This window comes from Manacus vitellinus, unplaced genomic scaffold (assembly GCF_001715985.3).
Source record: "Manacus vitellinus isolate BGI_N305 unplaced genomic scaffold, ASM171598v3 scaffold_3_pilon, whole genome shotgun sequence".
Taxonomy (NCBI): domain Eukaryota; kingdom Metazoa; phylum Chordata; class Aves; order Passeriformes; family Pipridae; genus Manacus; species Manacus vitellinus.
This window is the reverse complement of record NW_021940535.1, coordinates 40,065,670-40,073,867: the sequence shown is the minus strand read 5'-3', so window position 1 is coordinate 40,073,867 and position 8,198 is coordinate 40,065,670.

The following is an 8,198-nucleotide window of genomic DNA, read 5'->3' as shown; positions in this document are numbered from 1 at the left end:
TCAACCTTTGCTGGTGTCAAGAAAGACAAACAGGTTTAGTAAGCAGCACACTTGGTCCACAAGTTTTCCCTCAATAATTTTGCATATTGTTTGTGTACTTAGTATCACTTCAATGCTGGTACTGTCTGGCAAGTGCCCCAGAGAGAAGAGTGGTTCTGAGCTCCCACTCGATCAGTGCAAAAAGCCAGAGCTCCCCAAGGCAGCACCTGACGCAGAGCCTGACGCAGAAGGCCCCCTGCACACAGTGGCACTGACTGCACACAAAGTGCTGTCACAGGTACAGCATAAACAACCTGCAACCAGATAGTTCCACCTCTCCCTCTGGTCATTTCAGTGGTTGAAACTGCCACATTACTTGCTGTAAGATTGGATCTGGCATTTGCAGAATTACACTTGAATCATCAAGTTGAAGAAAAGTCTAATCACTTCCTTTGTCTACTTTTCAATCCTTTTTATAAAACCAAATAATAATTTCTGGTGCAGAATCCTTATACAGAATGACTGTAATGTTTCTGATAAAAAGTGTATGTGTAGTCCTATGCTTACCCCAACATAACTGTTTCCAGGAGTTTGTTTGTAAAAATGTCCTTTAACCCTTTCTTTTGGTCTTTCCTATTCTAAATGGAAGCAAAGTGGCAATGCTAGCATGTTCCAGCTGCCTGCATGGACTAGTCCAAATTAACTTTCCTGGTTTTCCTATCTCCTGTAATTTTTTCTCAACACCCCCTCTGACGAGAAAGAATGTGAGCTGACAAACAGGTAGAGCACATAAATGAACCTGTATTGAGAAAAAAAAATACATTCCAACAATTTTAATATTGCACAATTGCTAAAACTTGACAAAGCTAGTTTTGTAATTCTAACTTCTAGCATAGTTTTTCCTTACAACACTGCATATTTGTCTTTCGGCCCTGGTGTGGGTATGAAATGGTTTCTGAACCAAAAGTATCTGTTGTCTGCCAGACCCTTGTTCCCATTGTTGCTGAAAACGGAAAATGAATAGTGAATGACATAGGCAACTGCATGAAGAAATAGGATTGCTTTACAATTAAGATAGCAGAACTCTGTTGCTGGGGGATTGGAGTCTGCTCTGCTTCTGCTAGAATGTTCCAGCAAAGGAATTCTTATTGTGTTAGTCCTTAATTTCATAACTCTTGTTTTGGGTGCTGACTTGATAACCTAGATTTGATTTGCAGACACACTGAAGTTAGCTGTAGCTGAGGATGCAGAAACTGTGCTTTGAACATACAAAGTGATATAAAGCATTAGGTACTACTAGGAAAAAGATCATAAAAATCACAAGCAGAAATTAGGGGATATGTTTAGTCTAGCTTAATATGCAGGTTTCACAATGTAATGCTGTAATTGCTACAGAAACTGGAAAAGAAATATTATCCCTATCTGTCCATCTCAACGCCTGTCTGATGCTACAGGGCCATGATATGGCAAAAAGGTACTGAAGACAAAGGTGCCACTTAACAGCACTGCCCAGTGCTCTCCTGAGCTGCAGCTACCAATGCCTGGAGCCAGCTCTCCTGGCAAGACAAGCGCCATCCCCGGCAGGCCCTCGTGAGGTCTCATGAGTGACAGTTTGTCAGATTTCCTGTTGGAACAAAGCAGCAACACCATCACAATCGCTATGTAAAAAGATCTGAATGAGAGACACTGACTTAGCTCAGAGTAACCCCTGGTACCATCTGACCAGGGTTAGATCCGTCCACAGATAAGCCTTCAGTCATCCCTCCTCAAAGAGTGTCAACTGAGGTGTTGTTACTCTTTGGTAAACATTTTTGCTGCTCTGTGGGCCACAAACCCGCCCTTGGAGCTCCAGGAGAGTGATTCCCATAGTGATCTGTGCAAGCACCAACCTTATTAAACGTATTTGTTCATCATCTACAAAACATCACATGTAAGAGACTCTTAAATGCTGCTGGAACCCGGTTGATCTTAAGTGACAGTAGACTGGCTTAACCCAAATGGTGACATGTTGCTGCAGTGAGACATGAAGACCAGCATCAGGCACGGCAAAGGCTGTGTGCCTTAACAACCTTCTGCACACAGCAAACCTGGAGACAGTTGGAGTTTTTGATAAACACAGTCTAAAGTAAGAGAATCAGCATACCTTGGGCACTCACAGTCATGGCCATATACCTTGGTCAGAAGAGGAAGATCAGGAACTATTTCCAAGATGAATGCAAGGGTTTACTCAAGAAACCTGCACTAAGTATAATAATTATTATGTGCTACTCATTTAATGACTACTGTGGCCTGTGACACATTTCATCTGCAGCAGATTTCACCATTTTTATCTTGCCATGATCAATATTATTGGTAGATTAAAATCAATAAAAACCATATTGTTACCCAAGATAGCCAAAACCTCTCCTCCTGATATCTGGCATGAGAATGCAGCCAACAGCCTGACCACCAAGTTGTGGCAAGTGGAGAGCAAGTAAAAATGGCACTAAAAGATCTTGAGGATCCGCCCTGGAAAAGATGCCCACGTAGCAGATGACTTCATTGACCTGCTGTGCCCGCACCAATATCACTTCCAGGAAATCCCACAGTCAGCAAACCCTCCCACTGCAGGCTAGAGCTGGTGGAGCAGGCACGGCAGGGTCCCCTCTGGCAGCAGCCAGTCCAGTGTGTGAGTAGTGTGAGGGTGGATCCTGTGTTCAGGCAAGGCAGCTGCTCATGTCCTGGGCTCCCTCTTGTCTTCTCAGAGTGTACATTTACAGGTCTTTGACAATAAGATGATAATTTGGCTATTTTTTGTTTTGTTGCAACTGTTGTCTTATTTATTTTGTTCATCAACACTCATTTAAAAAAACCCCTTATATTCAAGCTCCAAGCCAAGCCAAGTCTCCAGGTCTCCTTGCCTAGGTAATCTGAACTCATTCCTAACTCTTTGTCCTGGCTCTCTCCCATCCGGGACTGCTCACTCTGTCCACTTGCTAGTGCCACCCACATCCACTGGTTTCTAGGGCCAGTCTCTCTTCTGGTACTGCATTCTCAGAATACCTCCCCTCACCATCTCAGCTTCTCTATCAGTTTCCTTTTCTTGTGCCTCAGTTTCTTGGGCAGTTTCCCCCCCCCCCATCCTACATTCAGCTCTACCATCTCTTCATCCTACAACTCTAATATCCTTTTTCTGGATGTTCAGTCTCTGCCAATTGTTATTTCCTTTGGTGGCCTCAAAACACTATTCCTGTCCTGCCAATCCTGAGTATCTGCCTTCTCTGCAAGTTCCAGTTTTCACCCCACATGTTCCTACTTCCAATACAGCCTCCTGGTTCTCCACAGAAAGGCCTCAGATCTGGCTCTTGCTTTGTCTGCCTCTGAATCAGACAGCTTCTTCCTTCTCATTGCCTAGATGCCAGCAGAGAGGTCACTGAAAGTGCAGGAAAGTGTCCCTGCTCTCCAGTCATTGCTTGGCTCCAGCTCAGCATGTGGCATCTGGAAACAACCATTACTGGGAAATTCTGTCTCCATCATGTACTCGTGGGCTGCACCATGTGTAGTGGCTTTGTGCAGAGAGTGCATGCCCAGGCTGGGAGCTGAGAGGGGCTGGGGAACCTTTTTTGAACTGTGGGAATGATGCACAAACAGGACTGTAACTATGAGAGACATAAGCTTGCTCTGGGACAGTCTTAACCCTTAAGGAGTAGCAAGTGTCTCCATAAACTGGGATTTAAAATATCTTAAAATTTGGGCAAATGAGAGTAGATTTTCTTTGGTGCAGGGAAAAGCATCTGACAAAGGCTTCCCTTGCTCAATTTCAAAGCAAACTTTCTCCACAAAAAGTTTGGGGTTTTCCTATTGAAAACCAATATACCCTTCCTACATTTTATTTCAGAAATTACTAAACCCTTTGGTTGATATTTTCTCCAGGCAAGAGAAATACACACGTGATGCAGCCAAACAGTATTGACTTTTCCACTCTGGATCAGTGTAGCTGAAAGCTGGATCCTGCATCGGAAATGTTAAGCCCTGCGTAACAGGCTGTATGGGCTCTTTAAAAACTCGGCAGAGCTGCTTACTCTACCTTGTGCATGTGTTGGGAATCAGCTGAAGGGCTGATTCCCATCAAGCAGATTTAAATAGGTTTCCAGCTTAGGGAGAGAAATGGCCGTTTGTCTCTTAGGGGAGCTGTTCCTTCCTCCAGCCCCTCCCTTATATGTGCACATACATGCACAAAAAAATAATAAAAAAAAAAGCAGAATGGGGATAAAAGTACTCTTCAGGCAGAAAAGACCATTCCCCTATAGAGGCAGAACAGCACTTTTGGCAGACCTGAACAGTACTGGAGTTTAAGTGAGTTGAAAATAAAAGACTGATAATGAGATTTTGTGCTAGATTGGCTGGCTTGTGCTGGCAGGCAACAAGCACAGCCAGCCTGCTTACCATTCACCCTAGATGAGATAGCCAAAAATAGAAACCAAAGAGCCACAATCTGTTATCCAATCTAGAGAGGTATAAATGTTGACTTGGAAAGACCACTACTCTCAGACAAAATGACAGCTCTGAGTTGCAGCCACTTGCCTTTCTCTCAATCAGCCCCTAATCTTCTCTAATTGCAGAAACAGTAGAGGTCCCAATTCAGACCTCTTCGGAACAGTCAGAAAGGGGTCTGAGGATGGAGGAATATGGCATTCACCAGCTCTGGTCAGACTTATGGCCCCTATTTCTGCTGATTCTGAGCGGCTCATGGTTCTGTTGGGTCTAAATCGCCTTACACAGGCAGGAGCTGTGCCCAAGCGCAGAGGAGGAGTTCTAGGAAGTCTGAGAAGCAACACCAGTGGATTATCCAGAAGACACTTCTTCCTGCATGTGAGATTTGCTGCAGCCTGAGCTCAAAGCATCTCTGCTTCTACTTAGGAAGAGGAAAATCTGAGACCATCACACTATTGCCTGCAAGGCATTTGCCTGTGCTTGAGTCATCCAGAGACAATGAATGAACACAGATCTAAGGCATCTGGCACTTATCAGGAAGCTCTAAAGCTTGTGCTGTTGTGGCCATTTGGTAAAGACTAAGAACAGCACAGCTGGGTGCCATCCTAATAATAAGGGCTGGCTTGACCATACCTTGTTAGGTGTAAAAGGAAGGTGTAGATCTTGCTGGATCTTGGAGGAAAATTTACATTAAATTCTAGTGTCTTTCCTAGTATCTGGAGGGAATACAAGGCTCTCAGTTTTTGTCAGGCAACCCTAGTAAAGAGTAGTTTAACAATCTAATAGAGAACAAGTATGCTTAGTAAAGACTAGTAATAGCTGAGTTGTATTCAGCATCTCATCAGTAATAGGTGTTCATTTTTCAGTCTAGAAAATCCTCTCTATCACTCACTAAATGCATAAGTGCTGGTGGTACATCTCAGGCACTATGGCTGCTGTAACTCTGTTTAATTAGGGAAACATCTATAGGGCTGGTAACTTTTGCCTGTACCATGTCCCCAGTTTTGATATTCCCCAGTTTGCAGCCACGTACATAACAACATTTGTGAACAGGGAGGGCAAGGTTAGCTCCAAAAGAACCCTCTTTCCTCTGGAATAGACTGTTTGCCAGAGGCACTCAGCATCAGTTACCCCATGAGAGAATTTTAAACTGAAGATATGCCACAAGTGTATGCCAATTTGTGAAAAAATACATCTGGCTCCGTCTTCTTTATTAGGTGGTGTACTTTTGTGAGATGGTAGTTGTATATTTCCTGTTAATCTTGGCATCATGTCTGTACCTGAGCAGTGGCCACTTTTCTAAGGCATTTCCTAAAGGTTAAACTCAGTACTTCAGCTCTACATGATGATAACTTAGGATAACACTAAAGAGAGATCTGTTTTCTGTTCTACAGCCACATACTGCCCAAAGGGAATGAAGCAGTGGGTTGTGCTCCTTGCCTTAGATCTGTTCTGCACAGGTGTTCTGCACTCAGAGAGGATTAGACAAGGCTTAGTGGAGAAAATGTAGGGAAATGAGATGAGGCAATCAGATAGCAAATTAAAATGAAATGATAGGTGCTTATCCAACAAAATTCTAATTTTCTTCATACTTCTGCCTACCATTCAAAACCACGTGTGTGGCTGGTGGATCACACTCCCTGACTTCTGACTTGGAGCATCAGAGTTCTCCTTAATTTGTGAGTGGAAGACTAAAATGCACATGCAGGATCACACTCATGGAACAGCACATTCTTGGCTTGCAGCCACATCCAAATTCATTAATAATAGTAGTTTTCTGTAACTACCAGGAAAGATAAAGAAAGCAATGACATTTTAGCTATCTCGTGATGCAAACAGTTCACCCTCCCAGGAGTTCAGCAAAGTGGAAGCCTAATTAGAGATGATACATCCTAAACTTTGCATTCATTATGTCTTTAATTCTTTCACAACTCCTCCACAAATCCTGAACTTGTTTTGTAAGAAACTTTAACATCAGCATTTAACTCATAAATACACCTTTGTTTAGAAGTAGTGCAAACACTCATTTTTGTGTTCTGAGTTTCAACTGTATGTTTTTCTCCTCTCCAAGTACTGTATTAAAATGTAATATGAATACTAAGAAGTATGAAGGGTTTGTCTGCTTTTATTACAGTGCAATTTGATGGTGGTAGGTGGCTTAGTTAAGCAAATCTAAACCATTAAACAATATTAAACAAGATGCCAGTAGGTGTGCCAGGGATCAGGAGGTGGCAGCAAAACTCTGAAGAGATGTTTGATTTCTGCATGACAGTAATGGAACTATTTTAACTGCAAATCAGAACTGATAAATCATTAACATGTGAGATTCTAATATAAAAAACAAGAGATGGCCAGACACTGATCAAACAAGGAGGAATTGTATGAAAAACTGTTGAATATTATGAATTGAAAAACAGCCATCATTAAAACCTGAGAGAGCATTAATAAATAATGTAATAATGCAATAAATGTAACTTTTCAGAACAGGAAGACTCCAAGTCAAAGAAGGCTCCAACAGAATTTCTCAAGCTGAATGGAGTAGCATCAGTGGATGTTTTGCAAAGCTCAGCAAATTGGATGGTAGCCTGATGACTGGACAAGTTTATAGGTAGATATAGATGATATAGATATAGATCAGGAGCATGAAATTGGATGAAAGAGCATAAAAACTACAGAACAGCTTATCTGATATGGTTTGGAAGCAAGATCCTGAGGAAGACATCCAGGAAAGAATTCAAAGTAAAACAAAATTTGAAATGTCAGTCTAACAGATAAATTGTTGTGAGACAAGTTGTTGTATTTATACTCAATCAACTTCATTTAGTTTTTATTTCATAAATGAGAATTTGGTGGTATGAATGGCAGAAGGGATATTAATGTGGTTTGCAGTAAGGAAAACTGTAAGACTGAGCAAGAAGAACAAGACATATCTGGAGAAGGGACAAAACTGAGCTTGGTTATTTATCAAAACTGTGTGAATATTCAAAATAGCTTATGCACAGCAAAAACATCCATGGCAAGCTCCCTGAGCATGTGGAAGAATAAAAAGGTCATATCTGAAGATGTGTGTATGTTTATGATAGCTGGATCCTGAGGAGAAATTATCATATGTCAGGTGGTCTCACAGAAAAACACTGGGATCTGACTAAACACACTGAAGGTTAGTACTGAATTAGTACTGAGACTCTGGAAGAGCAAACTTCAGCTCACTCAGAGCTCAGCTGGGAGGGATCCCATGAGTAGTTTCCATGGAGGATAAAGGAGCTAGTGAGTGCTAGGAGTTTTTCAAGAATGCTGTCCTGGAAGCACAGAAGCAGTTCATCCCCTCTAAAGGAAAGCAAAGTAGGTGCAATGAGAGACCCCCTTGGCTTAACTGAGAGCTTCTGCATTTGCTCAAAACCAAAAGAGACACATACCAGAGATGGAAAAGTGAATGAATACCCATTGAGGACTACAAGAGCATTGCCAGGGTGTGCAGAGATGCAGTTAGAAAAGCAGAGGTCGGCTCAAATTGAAATTGGCCAGAGATCCCAAAAAACACAGGAAAGGGTTCTTCAGGTATGTAAACAACAAGCAGAAACAGAAGGGAAATATTGGTGACGAGAGGTGAATTAGACACCAACAACGCTGAAAAGGCAGAGGTTCTCAATGCTCTCAATGCTCTCAGTGCTCCGTCTTTACCAGCACTGTTGGGCCTCAGGCCTTGGGAACAAAAATCCAGGTTGCTGAGAACACAGACCCACCAC